At 32.8% G+C, this 17,637-nt stretch overlaps 1 protein-coding gene and 1 long non-coding RNA gene across 2 annotated transcripts in view; both read right to left on the bottom strand.

Moving 5' to 3' along the window:
* Nucleotides 1–17,637, bottom strand: part of LOC125054854 (mitogen-activated protein kinase 1) — a 65,567-nt gene that overhangs the window by 42,636 nt on the left and 5,294 nt on the right. The window lies entirely within an intron of this gene.
* On the bottom strand, nt 9,272–11,470 carry LOC125054857. Its single transcript, XR_007117781.1, has 2 exons — nt 11,200–11,470; nt 9,272–10,857 (listed from the first exon to the last, which is right to left on the bottom strand). It is a non-coding gene; the product is annotated as an uncharacterized LOC125054857 (long non-coding RNA).

Below are 17,637 nucleotides of genomic sequence, written 5' to 3'. Positions count from 1 at the left end.
CACGTCATTAAATTTGAATAGGTAGACATGCTTAGTTATCGACAAAGAAGACAGAGGGTGTAGGCCGAGAGAAAAAGCGGGCGTAAAAAACAAATATCGCAAATTAATTAGAAGTAGCCTGTCTAGCACTAGTCCCAGGCCCTTTTATCAACTAGGTAATCTTTATAGTAAGCCTTTTTACACAGCTTTTCTTTGACACATTTCTTAAATTTATTAAAAGGCAGATACAAAAGAGCCTCTGGGATTTTATGAAAGAAGAGTATCCCTTTTCCCAAAAAAGAATTACTTACTTTAGATAGTCTAGTACGGGGAAATTGCAGCCAATGAATTATGACATTATGATAATAATTAACATGACTTTTGCATGCCTATTTATATATGTTTGATGGGGCTATATTTTATAATTAATGTACCACTTTTTTGCAAATAAACGATTTATATATTATTATTACAAGTACAAGAGACTTTGCCCTTTGCCCTAAACTGAAACATCGACAAAATTGATAAGATAATTTTAATAAATTGTTAACTTTTTGTGTAGTAATGGCTCTCGTAAAAAATGAGAAAGTTATTATTTGTAAACACTCAAGACGTCCTTGGAGAAGCAAATAAAGCGTTTGAAATGAACTCTTGGGACTCTTCAAAAGGAGGTAAATTACCTCTGAATCGGATATTGTGCAATACCGAGTCATTATAAATTACTTTCCCTAGAGTAATTAAATACATTATTCACTCACCTTACTTTTACCTTAATTTCATAGATTATTTTCAAATTATTTCGTTTCGTTTTTATTTATATTATATTTTATTTTTTAAGTAACTGAACATAAATATAAAATTACTTTATTTTGTTGTGATGTTATAGAAAACGTATACCCATGCTAGGAGAATGAGTCTAAGGAACGGTCTAGAGCCGACTATATTTATCTCATATTGCAAGCTGTAGATGGACCGACGAAGCCAACCGTTGAAGAGGACATCAAAAGAAACATGGGAAGAGCCCAAAAGCGATGGGCTGACGACATCATGAAGGTTTCTGGAGAAATGGATGGAGGAAGCAATGAATATATCCAAATGGAAAGTTCAGGAGAACTTTACCCAAAGATGTCCATACTGCAGAACACGAAGTAATTCAATTCAGTAAATTTTAAAGCATGGAATTAAAATGGCTGTAATATTTATTATTATTATATATTGGGAGCCGCTCCAGTCATTAAAAACTGAAGAATGACATTATCCTTATGACTGTCAGATTTGACAGGACGACGTTCAATTGTTCGTGAAGTATTAATTTAATTGCTGCTTCTATGATCACATTCCACAGATAACATAACCATGGTAACAAGTATTAGAGCAGGGTTGAATTAATGTAACCGTCCGGATTATACAAAATTAATTATGCATAATATTATTACCGCTAATGGTTGATGTAGAAATAAAAAGCTTCGATGGACAGACATTACTTAAACCGTTAAACTTTAGGAGAGCTTTTATGTAGTCATTACACACAGAGGAATACTGAATGAAATGAGTCATAAAATCGTACATTAGACGGCGTCATAACATTAAAAGAAATGGATTTGTACAATTTGACGGCTTTTAATGAGAAAACACTTTAGCTGCTCCTGAACTAACATAATTCTTATACGCGTCATTTCGTTTATTCACAAAAATTATCTTATATACAAAATTCTCGTGTCACAATGTTAGTTACCATACTCCTCCGGCTTGACCGATTTTTATCAAATTTGTTATGCATATTCAGTAGCTCTGAGAATCGGCTACTATCTATTTTTCGTACCCCTAAGTGATAAGGGTTGTCCACCCCTAACATTTTATTTTTTGGACGAAATTTATATTTGTATTTTTTTATTATGTGCTATTAAAAAATACATACAACCCTAAATTTTGACCCCTCTACGATCAACCACTATTTTTTATTATATTACATAGTTCATTTTATAGAACTAAAAAAATGTTTCCTATAAAAAATATACATGGCATAACGACGTTTACCGGGTCAGCTAGTATACATATACAGGGTGGCCAAAAAGTCGTGGATCAAACGCAAATAGGGGATAGATGAGGTCATCAGCGGCAAAAAATTGTTCTACGGGAGGTCTCTAAGGTCAACCCCTGCAGAGTTATGATTTATTTTGGTATTTATATGAAAATTGACTTTCTCTTACTAATTCTTCTTAAAATTCGAAAATATCTACATCCTGTATCTTTCTCATAATATCCACTAGATTGGTACTGATGAGTTCTTGCGTTAGACATACTATTTATAGTTGTTTATTGAGTGTATTCAAGATAATATTAAGTGATACGATATAACATTTTTTCAAATCATAATTTTTTCTTTACTTTGGACCCCACTGTGAAAAAAAATTACTCCACCGAAAAGTGACCCTATACTACAAGTTTTGGCGCATTTAATAGAGATTCCGAAAAGGTATTACACGTGGCCATGAGTCGCTCTAATATCTTTCTAGGAAGAATTACAAACAACGATTGTGAAATAATAATTGTATTAAAACAATTATTTCTCAATGGTTGTTTGTAGGAAACAAAATATTTTACAATAAATGCTCAAAATTCTTGACTCTGACCATAATACTTAATCTGCACCGTCTTATCGAATTCCTATGTAACCCTCCAGCCATCTGTCCAATTTTTTGAATCTAGTCTGATTCACACAGTACTAGTCACAGGTAGGTAAATAATCTATCATAAGTCCGAATCGTTGTTGTTTTTTCGTCCTAGAATGATATTAGAGCGACTCATGGCCATGTGTAATACCTTTTCAGAATCCATATTAAATGCGCCAAAACTTGTAATACAGGGTCACTTTTCGGTAGAGTAATTTTTTTTCACAGTGGGGTCCGAAATAAACAAAAAGTTATGATTTGAAAAAAAATTTACATCGTATAACTTAATATTATCTTCAATACACTCAATAAACTACTATAAATAGTATGTCTAATGCAAGAACTCATCAGTACCAGTCTAGTGGATATTATGAAAAAGATACAGGATGTAGATTTTTTCGAATTCCAATAAGAATTAGTAAAAAAAAAGTCAATTTTCATATAAAAACCAAAATAAATCATAACTCTGCAAGGGTTGACCTTAGAGACCTCCCGTAGAACAATTTTTTGCCGCTGATGACCTCATCTATCCCCTATTTGCGTTTGATCCACGACTTTTTGGCCACCCTGTATATATTAAGATGTGTATTGACGTAAATAGTGTTGCCACTTGCGTTGAAGCGACCTCAAATCCCGGTCTTTTTTTTATAGTCATTATCATCTTATGTGCTTTAGCCCTCGCAAGTATCTTTAACCATTGCTAACTCGTGCTTCTTGCGTCCTACTCCATCCCACCAACGCAACCTCGGTCTACCGGGGTTTGGCACCATGTTGTAACTTCAGTAAGGACTTTGGGGTTCTGTCATTCAACCATACACCACCATTCATTGCACATATCCCAACCACTCGAGCCTATTGCATTTTATAAATGGGACGATGTTAGCGTCATCAGGGATGTTATAAAGTTCTTTACGGAAGCAAATACCACCACCATACACCTGCGACGAAGGTAACAGGGCCAAAAATTCTTCGAAGAATCTTCAGCTCGAAAATAAGGAGAGAAAGCTCCGTCCATCTTGCTAAGGGCCCAGGTTTTCATTTGTAAGCACTAAATATAGTGCTTGTACGTATAAAAATTGTTTCGATATTTATAAACTTCTATCTAGTTGAAATTTAATTGATATCATACATCAAATAAAACACGTAATTCCCATCCATTATCTCATTATTGTAAATATAATAATTATTCAATTTATATTCAGTAGTAGAACGAATATATATATTTCTTTGTTATTGTTGCTCTGTGCTTGAACTGAATTATAATTCGCTTTACCACCACTGAATAAATGTATTTTATTACTACCCATTGAAATGTTTCATTTTCAATAGATAAAAACGCTGTTAGAACAAAAGTTGCGCTTGTTTACCTACGTCATTTGTATTTAAAACATAGTAAGGAAACCGGCATGTCTTAGAGCCTGAGAAATAATAAACAACAGAGACCTTAGTATGAGGCCAATGCTCATAAAGAGGACTTAGTGGATCATTATTATTTACAGTTAAATCACATTAATATTATTTTCTGCTGAAATGACTCGACTTGGAGACTATCAAGAGAAGAGCGAACCATTAGGTATGTACCTCAAAAGCGGTACATTCGTAAACCCTGGGTTGCAGTTGTTCAAGTGCGGCAGTTAGCACTTTATGACCAACTTCATCTCCGATAAAAATAGGTTATTTGTATCATAACTATTTTTGTTTAAATTTTATTATTATTATATTTAGTTTATTGTGTAGATATACGATACGATAAAATATAATACAACCCGACTCTGACGACTCATTGGTCTAGTGGTTAGTACCCCTGACTGCGAATCCATGGGTCCCGGGTTCGATCCCCGGCTGAGGCGAACATCGATGTGATGAGCATTTGGTGTTGTTCTTAGGTCTTGGGTGTTTAAATATGTATTTATATGTATATCTATCTATAATATGTATGTATATCCGTTGCCTAGTACCCATAACACAAGCTTCACCAGCTTAGCATGGGACTAGGTCAATTGGTGTGAATTGTCTTTAAAAAAAAAACCCCCCAATACAATAACCAAAATTGGAAATAATACTAACGTGCTGGTCCTGCCTCCGGTATATTCAGTCTCTTGATGGGTTTAAACCAACCCAACTATCCACAAAACATGATAGAAGAATATATACAACTCATTGTGTTTTATTAAAGCGAGTATCATTTCTAAAAATCTATTTAAAACAAACCATACTTTTTAATCATCGCAATATCACAATCATTTTTGTTCCGACGTTTGCCAATCGCTTAAAAGTGTATTTTATAGATGAATATTTAGACTAGTTTTAAGCTATGCTAGACTTCGATTTCATTTCGCATACAAGCGTCAATCGATTATTTTAGTATCTTAATCAATTTAATCAATCAGTTGTAATATAAAAACAGTGAACCCAATTCTGTTTCCTAAAAGTATGGAAATATACGCAAGGGATCTCGCATATCCGCAAATTTCCAGACGATTTTTCATTCCTGTAATCATCCATAAATTTGACGCCACTTTCCTCCATTATGAATCGAAAATGAAGAGTTACGAGGGAAAGATAAGCCGCGTTCGCTGCTTACTTTACCGTATCACATAATCGTAAATATTTATTTAGTCTATTACTTAGAAGGGTTTTATAAAATTGCTAGTAAAACAATATAAATGTTCGGTGTAGTTCGTCAAACAATGAGAACTAACGAAGACTCGATAAACAAACTATCTCTCTCTAATTATGATGTTTGTGTTTATCAAACGTTTTAATGGAATCGACGGCAAACGGAAAAGGTTCAGCCCGTAAATAACGATCCTGTAACAGCAGGCTATCAAATAAATTGTCGTGTTTTCTAATTAAATAGTGAATTTTCGTCAATAGGGCTTAACAACGCACTTTTAAGTATTTTTATACCCGGATGTTACTTAGGTTATTACACTTATTAATTAAAGACAAAAATTTCTAACATGACATGGAAGGGTGTTAAATTAAATGTTAAAGACCCAACTCTAGAAATTCTTCTCGACCTTACGCCCTTGACTTGCGAACTGGTAGTAAATGTAAATTTAGAATCAATTTCACATCTTTTCTGTTGACGTTCATAAGTGTACTTGGTTACCTATATGCATAAAGTCATTTTGAGATTGAGTTTATAATAAAGTATGTATCTTTAATACAAACAAAAAACAAAAATGAAATTGGACAGGACTTATGAGGACAATCCTGAAGATTGGTATCCTAGAAACGGAAAAAGAAAAGAAGATGACAATTAAACAGATGGGTGGATGATTTACCGATGGGATGGCAAAGGTTAACTCGAAAAAGAACGTGATGGAACGCTCTAAGGGACGCCTAGGTCAAAAAACAGCCTGACGGAAAAATTGTGAGTAAACATATTTTTCTTTCAGGGCAAGAGTTGTTAAGTTTTTCTTTGTAAATAAAGGTTTTATCTTGTGTCACTTATTTATTGGTTTTAATGATTAAAGCGCAAATGATACAGACTATGCATTACTTGAACTGTTGACATATTTTGATTCCAGGATAGTTGAATACTGACGCCTCAAGGACGGATATAAGTCACGGATTGTTATTATTGAGCGGAGTTTTTATACTAGTATATTTTTCTCTACCAAGGTTTTGAATACTATGCTACATAGACAGTAATAGGGTCTCGGCAAAACAAATTTCAAATTTAATTTGCCATCTTTATATAAATTACGGCTGGACCGATTTTGACTAGGTGTGTCCAAGTGGATACGAGAATGGTTTTTTTTTTGTATTCAAGGACTTTGTGTCCTACAGAACGTCTGTCGGGTTCGCAAGCATATATGTAAATTACAAACTGGATCGAAAGCCCTGTCAAGTTTTCCCCACTTGGCCATTTTCAATTCCCGCAATTTCACCCTCAAAGGTTTACATTTCACTTGACCTTAAAATACTTGTAAGAAGAATTCAAACGAATACTTACAATGTTTTAAGAACCAACAAAGGGAACTTTTGTACTAACATTTTAATGGTAAAAGGCAGTCTTATTGATAAGCATATATGTATATCTCTTATGTTCTACCATCGTTATTTATTTTCAAAACGACATAAGTGATCGACATTTGGTAGATATTGTTCGCATACGCCTATACAGTGCATTTATGAGTCAGACTACATGTTTTATGTTTGCGTAGGCAAATCTCTTCATCTGTTTCACCAAATGTTTTTTTTATTCAAGCACACAATTTAGACACAGAAATAAAATAAATAATCTCTTATATGCGACAATTACTGTTAAATAGAATGTACATTGCAAATAATTCCTATTAAGTACAAGTATAAAAGATATATATATTTATAGAAGAAAAAAAGACTCTAAAATAATGTGTTTTATACAAAAACAACTATTAGACCAGTGCAGATAGCCTTCAAAATAAATAAAAAGTGAAAAAAATTACAGTAGGATGAAACCCATTAGAAAAGCAGGGGAATATGATCAAAATGAAAGGAAAAATAAATTACGGTCGATCTGAGGTCGGGAAGGGGTCGGGGGGGGAGTTTTAAGGGTAAAAAACGGTTTATCTCGATTTCCGGCAAAACTAAAAGTCCTATCGAAGAAAGTTGAATGGCAAAGTTGTAGGTAATAAAAAGATCTAAAACTTTTGTATTCACACATTTTTCACATAACCTCAAAATTTATGTGAAAAATTCAAAAAACCAAGTTTTTGGTTTTTAATTTTTATCTTTTACAAATTTCTTTTTTTTTTAACGAAATTTGGTGAAAACTTACCTTATTATGTCCCAAACATACTGTAATTTATTTGATTAAAAATATTTATTTTTTCACCTTATTTTGAATTAATATCGAAAAAACACCCTAATTTTCAATCGAAAATTCTGACGTCAAAATTTCAGCTTTTTTCAAAAAGTTGGTGTGCTTTCAGTTCGTTGAAATCTCTATTTTCCTATGGTAAAAAAATATATATATATAACCATAGTAAATATTCTCAGAAAATGCAAAAAATCGTATGCAGTAACGCCCAGACCCGTCATACCCTTCCCTACTTCTCTATGAATCTTCTTTAAATTATAGTTAGATGCCTATTTATTACTATTTTAAGATAACTTGTATATACCTGAGTGACCTAAAAAAAATTTTTAGCCTTTAGATGGGCTAAAATTTTCGTATTTCATAGAGAAGTAGGGAAGGGTATGACGGGTCTGGGCGTTACTGCATACGATGTTTTGCATTTTCTGAGAAGATTTACTATGGTTATATATATATTTTTTTACCATAGGAAAGTAGAGATTTCAACGAACTGAAAGCATACCAACTTTTTGAAAAAAGCTGAAATTTTGACGTCAGAATTTTCGATTGAAAATTAGGGTGTTTTTTCGATATTAATTCAAAATAAGGTGAAAAAATAAACATTTTTAATCAAATAAATTACAGTATGTTTGGGACATAATAAGGTAAGTTTTCACCAAATTTCGTTAAAAAAAAAAGAAATTTGTAAAAGATAAAAATTAAAAACCAAAAACTTGGTTTTTTGAATTTTTCACATAAATTTTGAGGTTATGTGAAAAATGTGTGAATACAAAAGTTTTAGATCTTTTTATTACCTACAACTTTGCCATTCAACTTTCTTCGATAGAACTTTTAGTTTTGCCGGAAATCGAGATAAACCGTTTTTTACCCTTAAAACTCCCCCCCCCCCCCCCCGACCCCTTCCCGACCTCAGATCGACCGTAATTTATTTTTCCTTTCATTTTGATCATATTCCCCTGCTTTTCTAATGGGTTTCATCCTACTGTAATTTTTTTTGGTTTCAAAAATTATCGGCACTGGTCTATATGCTCTCACAACTAATACTGTCACTTAGAGGTCCACTTAAGATCTGCCATCCGTAAAAATTACGCCTCGTTCTTATATATGTATATACAGTCAAAACCGTTTATAACGACATCGTTTACAACGACCTATCGGTTATTACAACCAGATTGTATGGTCCCGTCCGAATCCCTAGTAAACTATTCAGTAAACAAACCGCTTATAACAACATCGGATACAGCGACATATCGCTTACAACGACGAAATTTTATCGATATTCATCGGCTATAACGACCAACCGCTTCTTGTCTCAGAAAAACAAAACAATACAAACGATTTTAAATCTTATTTATAAGCATTGAATGAATATTTAGGCATATTATTACCTAAGCACTTTCTCCCACCTCATCCAACCCTCTTCCCGGCCATTTGACTTTGCATACTTTACACATGTTTATGAGTAACAGTTTGATTTAAAAGTGTTGGTGTTGTTTAGACTGTGCAATTGTGCATTTATGTGTTATCATGTCGCAAAAAAAGAGAAAAGTGTTTTCTATTGAATAAAAATCTCATGTCATATGGATAAAATGCAAAAAATATTTGAGACTGGGGTTTTAAAAAATCAGATCAAAATGACTGATTACTTTTGTACCTAATTATTTCGCAATAAATATTTTTGTTTCTTTTTTGACTCCTTTACATATTAGAATATTAACATACCATATTATAACCCATACCTACCTATTCTAGATAGATAACTTAGATAATATAACTATGTACATACATATGTACCTACTATACTTGTGTATATATCGCACATCGGCAACGAGAGTGTCACAACAGAATAAATGTAGTTTTTGGGAAATGACGATTTATTTATTTTTTAAATTTAGAACTCCATTTATTTTTTGCTGGAAAAGCATATCGGAGAACTTATGATATATTTAAGAAGATTATTTAATGCTCTATTAGGTTTTTATGTAAATTAAAATCTAAAGATATTTGTTCTATTTTATATTTATTTTTTACTTTTAAATTCCTCTAATGTGTCACTTTTTCAGAAAAAAATATCAAAAATTTCATAAAATGAAACACTTTTATTTGTTAATACTTTTTATTGTTTTTTTATAAGTAAATCAAATAATATTTAACAATATCTTTGTAGGTAGTTATTACCAGTTATATAAGAAACAAGTAAGATATTAAAACTATTCATACAACATCAAAATGGCGTATATTTTGCGATAAAGTTTTTAACGACAAAAATCGCTGGAATTCAGGAATTTTAGTCAAGTTGTACGGTCTTCCTTTTTTCTTCGCTGACCTGATCACTTCAGCGTACTGGTTTGGCACGTAAATAGGCCCAGATTTTAACCTTTTCGGTATGTTTTTAAATGGTAGAATGGACAGCATCACCTTCATTTTGTGTATGTCCGGTTATCAGAAACTTGAGATATACTTTTAATACTTACACAGGAAAAACTAATATAACGATAAAATAAATCTGTTTTTGTTTTGGCTACTGCAATTACCTGGACCATCATAAGACGTAGTTTTGCTTCCAATGTTTTATAGTACGCACGATTTCATCGGACCCACGATTAGCTTCCCCTTCATGCCAGAAATAACATTCGTTTCTATCAGTACTCAATTGTGAAATCGTTAAGTTAAAATAACTTAATTTTGATTTATAATAAAAATTGAGGTGTTTTCACGAGGTAGCTGCAAAACAGCTTGTAAGTCATATACACCTACTACAAAATAGAATAGATATTTCCTTTATCACGTCCCTTTTCTTCTATATGTTTTCAATATTTCAGCTTTAAGTTTTCTTTTGCACTACCTTCGGCAATTTCATAATTTGTGCAAAGTTCACAGCGGTCTTTCTTTGTCGCAACAAAACTTATGTTTAAGTTTTTTTAAAGATTCTAATACATTGTCTCATTAGCGTAAGGTTGCTGTTTTGATTCACAATCCTTTTTATAGTCTCTCTAGTCTGCAGCTGTCTTACCACCTTCTATGAATTTTCGTTTTGTATATCAGTTATTTCTTCCTGGCTATTACAAACAAATCTTCTTCTTAGCATACCTAGATCAATAATAAACGCTATAGACACTATTTGCGATAAAATCGTCTTCATTCTAATCTATACTTACACTCACCACCCTTAATAATGTAATTAATCCTTAATAAAATCTTTGCGTACTACTTTATCTAAATTATTATGTTGTAGACTAAATTGTTTAAAACTTGTAGATTCAGTTTATTGGTATTATTGAGATTTTCTCTATACGCTTCAGATTCATCTATGCCAACGGATACTTCTGGAGTGTCATTGTGTAAAACTAAATCTATCATGAACTTGTTCCTTGAATTCCTCTTCATTATATCCTACTAAAGTAAAAAAAATTTAGTTGTAACCGTTGTAATGCGCCCTAAGATAAATTTCAAACTTTATATAAAGCAGAATTAAAGACACATTATTAAATAATACCAAATTAAATACTTTTCTTAGTCGGTAGTACAGTTATATATAACATGTTAAAACACTTCTACTCATATAATAATTCAGTATCAGTCAACACTAAAGCACGAAAATTGTCATTTCACATAATATGACAGTTCTATTATCTAATTTTAAGATAGTTAGTGGAGAATAACTCAAAAATATGGTCATTTCACTTGATGTGACTGTCTTTTTGCAAATATCAAAACAATTATATGAAAATTACTTACCGTAATAGGGTCGTTACGCAGGTTATGTCTGTACTACACACACAAGAAGCACGTCCGCTCCGTATCAACTTTGATGTGACATTGTTTACGCCGCCAAAGGTAGGAAAGTGGCTCAGTGAAAAAGGGTATTAAATGCCATCTCTCGGCGAGGAATAGCACAATAATTATGACGTTTTTTTAGCCGATAAAGTTTGTGTTTGCCCTTTTTAAGGGATACTTATCTCAATTTCTTATTTTTATGTGTTGTGACACTGTTGTTGCCGATGTGCGATATGACATTGCTTATAACGACTATCGGATATAACGTCGGCAACTATGCGGTCCCTTCAATGTCGTTATAAACGGTTTTGACTGTATATATAAATTGTACCATTCAAAACCGAATTATTCGGTTAATTCTAAATCGCCCACAGAGCCATGCTCGCGTCTTCCATACACATAAGTATTGTTACTGTTGCTATTTGCTACCTTACCTACATATCGTAGTATTTGAATTACAAAAACGGCTCGTAACGAAACCTATATTACCTTTGTAACCGAATTACTGGTTACACGAATCACAGAAATGTGGAAAAGGCTGCATGGCTAATGTTTTCGTATGCAAATTACAAAAGCGTGGGAGACCTGCCACAAGGGTCAACGACATCAAAGCGACAGGCCTTTGACCAAAAGTGGAACAGTGTTTATGATAATGAATTGTAATTAACAATGAAGTATTCAAAATAGATTGGTTTTAGGTTTTATGGCTATGCTTTTACATCGATCAGGAACTCTATCGCCTTATATTGTTACGTACATAATTACGTAGACACAAGAGGACAAAATACAGTTTCTTTCCATTTTTCGTCATCGTTTCTTGAAGTAGGGCGAATGAAAAAAATATATGGTGTAGTAGTGTAGTTTATGAATCATTTTAAAAGATCGATACACGATTCAAATAGCTTCGCTTGATAGAAAAAAAATCCAAACATAGACAATTTTTGACACTTTGAATTCATTTTATGACGAAAATGTATAGAACATGATTTTGAAATTTTCATGATATATTTTATCGCAAGCCAAGTAATCCATTTCAGAAAAAGAAATTGATAAAATTACAGTAATTTAATGTTTTACATAACTAATTGTTATTACGGCGCGCCTCAGTTCTTCAGCTCTCCACTGCGACCAGCAGTCCACCAGAGACACTGACACAGCAATTCGTGCTGGGATAGGGCCTTAAGGATTTGTACATTAACGAAGGTATTTTTAAAAACAAAAATCTTTATTACAAAATATAAATAAAACAAAAAACTATCTTCATAAATATAAACATTTTCGCCGTATATTTTTAAATATAGTTTTGGCCTAATTAATATATTACAGTTATTCCTTAATGTACACAATAATCTAAGGAATAAATAACAAGATTTACCTTATTTGAGCAGTTTATTCTATATATAAATAATCTTACATTGTATTTTTACACCACTTTACTTATAAAATAGTGTTAAGTAACTGAATGTCTAGTCACCCGTTATTTTTGCAAAATTAAAATTACTACGTGAACGAAACCTCAAATAAATCACAGGTCCCTGACATAAATAGTTCTTGTCATTTTAACGAACCTCTTACCGAAAGCCGAGTACATCATAAACAACATTAATTAATGCTGTGATAAAATATGTAGGCTGGGCTCGACTAATGGATCGTTATTTCGTCGGTAACGTTATGATCGCCCGTTTCGCAATCACGCAAAAATCAAATTTATCCATCAAGTATCACATATCGTTCTTTCATGTGTGAGACATTGATATTAAATAAATAAATTCACTGACTGTGTTGAATTTAATCATGTGCGTCAGTTTAGATTAGATAGGACGGAGGGTGTGAGAATGTAACACAAAAGACGCAACGGCGCGTTCCGTTTGATTTCGACTGATCAACAGCATTTCTCTAGTCTAAAACTCGATGACTTGCGTCAAGATCACGCGCTTGACACAATGTATGGAAATAATTAAAGAACTGCATAGATTAACCGACGTTTTTAATTGAACGAGTGAACTGACAAGAGTTCTTCTTCATGTCAGTTTTTATTTTTTGTTTTTTATTTTGACATTTTCGGTACAGTAACAGACAACAGATTGATTAAACACAAAGTTATTACAAACTAAACAACATTTGTAAACCTTAATTCCAATTACACCTGTACACCGCATTTCAGTGGCATCTTCAGTACATACAGTACACATATATTAAATGTATTGACCAAAAATAGAAGTTATTCAGGTTGCAAGTCTTCACCGCGAATACTCTTTTTAAATTCATAAATACTATCGTGAAAAATATCAACATGAGAACACACAGAATTATAATACTTGGACATTCTAGCGAGCGGACCAGTCTGGGATACATTGTTGTTACTTGTGGGTATCATAAATAGTTGTGGGATACGCACAGAACGTCAGTACCTTTATGTCAAGTTTATCCAAAAGATAGCTGTCAAGTGAGCCATTTGCTATTTTATGTACAGTGCACAGGTTGCTCATCTGAAAGTGGGAAAGACACTGGTCATATTGATTTATTTTGCGCCTAAGACCAGTATGAAATAGTTAAAGTAAGAAATAGTTCCTAAACTGTAGGAAATAGTTGCTATACTGTAAGAAATAGTTAGTCTTGTAAATATTTTAATCTACAGTCAAAATCTGTTATAACAACATCGAAGGGACTACTCATATTTGGTCGTAAAAATCGATAGTCGTAACAGCCGATGATCGCAGTTTCATTTTTCATTCTGACACCAATATATATTTATAGTGCCTAAATTGTTTTAGAAAATGTTTAGTAAATTTTTTAGTCCATTTTTATAAATGTGAACAAGATGCCCTAACATAGAATGATACAACCATTGTACCTGTACGCACCTTTTATACCACAGACATGCATATACATAATTTGCTTATTTATCAAACATGAGATGCAGAGATACTGAATGGTAGATATGTACATAACGTTGAATCGCATCTTATAAAAGTTTTACTGACAATAACAACCTCACAAAGGGCCCTTGAGCTTTGACATTGTTACGACATCTTAATTAACAATAAAGCAAACTTTATTAGGAAAACAGTCTTTATTATCGATACCGTTGATGTTTGTCTATCTGGTTGGTACAGTTAAAAAAGAAATCAGTGGAGAGTTATCTAACCTAACATTAGTTAAGTTACATATATGTATATATATTTTAACTAGCCCGGCCAAGCGTTGCTGTGGCTAAGGTTTTTGTTATATCACATAGTGGTAAAATATTCAAAGGAAACGGTAGGAGAACACTAGTCATGGAGACCAGCATGCTTTTTTGGTGGTTATGCCATTAAATTGCTTTTTAGCTTATGTGAAACGTTGGTACTTCCAACACAGCGCCACCAGTTAGAATTGTGACTGTCAAATGATAAACTAATATTTTGCAATAAAATAATATTGCGGGTATAAATTGAGTTGTAAGCTATCCTATCTTTTAAGTTAGATCAAACCGCACACGGTGTGCAAATTTAATTGAAATCGGTTCGGTAGTTTAGGAGTCCATAGCGGACAAACAACGTGACACGTAATTTATATGTGTCACTAAGATTTGAGAACCCTTAAATAAGTCATGTTAGTTTTTTGTTAATCCAGCGTCGCAAGCCCATTACTACCCCTAATTAAATATTAGTTATAAGCTCATATTTTAACCGATTAAACCCAGTTAAGACCCAGATTCAAACAAAGAGTTTTATTTGTTTGAACATCATCCCTCCAACGCCACCGAACTTAACTGGTGCTAATTATTTTTAGGTTTGAACCTCAGATTTCAATATCTGATTCATGATCATTTGTCAATCTAATAGGAAAGTCCTATCCAATCCTGTGCCTCTCACACCGTCGGTTTTTTGGGGTTAAGGTAAGCGGTTTCCCTACGATATTTTCCTTCACCATTCGAGTGAATATTAAATTCGCACATAGAAGGAAGGTCCATTGGTGCACAGCCGGGGATCGAACCTCTACGATCCCAGGGATGAGAGTCGCACTCTGAAGCCACTAGGCCAAAACTACTCACTGCAATAGTACGGTAATCCTTAAGTAATACTAAAAAATTTATGGACTGAAGGTTCGTATTGTGATGTGACAGCATTAGAGCATCAAAAATAGGATGCAGCTGCAAGCGTTGGTTTTCTTTATGAAGAATATTTTTTTTATTACAACTGTAATATACGCCTTATAATTGAATTTTAATAATAATAGTTTAAGTGCACGATGATGATACACTTGAACATAACTTATATTTTGATAACGCCAAGTACTCAAATATGAATGTAATAATTGACATAATACCATACCCACAATTAATCACGAATATTCATACCCACATCAAACCCTTGTCGGGCTTCTGAAATTCCTTCTATATTAATTTTATTAATATCTATGCTTTTAGCACTTAATTGCAGTCGATAAAAAATTTAATACCTACCCGAGTGTTTTGTCGCATTGCGTTTTGACGACACCAACAAATTCATTTTAACATTGTCGAAATCAATATTTACTTTTTAAATCAGGGCGTTTCCCGTCAATGGTATATAATTTCATTTGTAGTGAAATTAATTATCCCTTCATAGCATGTTGCCGGACCTATAGACCGCAAAAGCCGCAACAATGATCCCTGATTAACATGTTAAAGTGTTATAAATCTACTATAATCGACGTATATAATTATCTTATAATATATAATCTACTATCTTGTTATATATACACCGTTGGTATTTTAACGAATAACTTTAGTAGATTAAACATTCTGTATAACTCTCTAAATGAACTAATATTCTGAAACGTACCAACTTTACATTTTAATTTATTATTATACGAATAACTGACTCAGATAATAATTCTATTGAATACATATTCAGTCTTGCAATTTAAATTTAGCTTCTCCAACAACATTTTCTTTTAATATCGTTAAATTTTACTTAGGAAAACATTTTGCCAATTTATAACTACAGAAACAGATTAGCTAAAAACAAAAGAAGAAACAATAGACTGTTACTATCTTACTATTGTATCACAATTAATTTAAATCTAAACAAAGGATGAGAAAACAAAACGCGTATAATTCGCCAAACGGATGAACATATCCCGATTCATAGGAGGAAAACGCGACAATCCAAGCTACGAAACAATAGGATATATTGACTCATACAAATAACATGGCTCATACCTAACTATGCTTCCGTGACACCATTTTAACAGCCAGTGTTGGATTTTTACTACATGTCAATGCGCTCGCATTTCTTGTTAAGGCCTGTATTCACTTTGAATAGTGATTAGTGCAAGTGATAAGTGCAGGTGATTAGTGATTAGGAGATGACAGGTGTGGACATCGACGTAGTAAAGTGATTAGAAGCATGTTCTATATTTTTGCGAGTGAACTGCGAGTAGTGACGTCCCTTCCCCCTCGCTCGCAGCGTGCCTGCCAAACTATCGACAACTGAATTTACTTAACAGAGACACGAAACAATAATTGGACACTACTTGCATACACACCAGCCTTGCTATTCTGTAGCTCACTTTTCGAACTCACACAGCGGTTTTCGCAGCGGCGGTCGCGCTCAAATCAGTCATTTTATGATTTGACATTCTGATAAGAAGGGAGCTTGTAGTTTATTGTTTATTTGAAAGTGAGTTACAGAATCGCAGGGCTGCACTAATCGTTCTCAATTACTAATCACTTGCACTCGCACTAATCAAAGTTCAATTCAAACAACTTTAAACACTGTTTTTTTGAATATATTATTGAGTAATAAATACAGTATTTTTTTAAATTTCAGATTAAAATAACAGTTACAACAGTTTTCCATTTTGCAATATATATATATAATTTTGCTTATGGGTAAAGTTCTCGCTAAGGGAATAGAAACTTTAAGCTTTCGTTATATCAAATAAATAATAATGAACAAAGATTTGATTGTTTTTTGATTGGAAGTGGCGCCAAAACTTTTGGACCGATTTGAAAAATTATTTTAATTGGAATTCTACATTCTGTGATGACCATATGCTATAGACATATCTTAATAAAAAAAAATCCAGCCGTGTGAAGTCTGAACGCTATAAAAGTCTTTATTTGAGTCATAAAAATAGGACATTCTCTTCACGCTAAACTACTGCAGTACAAATATAAATAAAATTACGTCCTTTCAAATATAATTCATAAATTTCTTAGTAAAATAAAACGGTGAACAGCTCCAATTTGTTAAGTCAAATAAAAACTGTCTACTCAAATCAACTCGCAGAGTAACAAAGTAACTTGAATACAAATGTTTGAAAATTATTAAGTATTGCAAACATGCCTTGACAAAACAAGGTTTGTGATTTCATATTTCAAAGTCCAAAATTTGAGAAATAAACCTTCAATATCCCCAACATCAACGG

This window comes from Pieris napi, chromosome 12, assembly GCF_905475465.1.
Source record: "Pieris napi chromosome 12, ilPieNapi1.2, whole genome shotgun sequence".
Lineage (NCBI taxonomy): Eukaryota > Metazoa > Arthropoda > Insecta > Lepidoptera > Pieridae > Pieris > Pieris napi.
The sequence above is the reverse complement of the archived record's forward strand: the minus strand, read 5'-3'. Positions and strand labels throughout refer to the sequence as shown.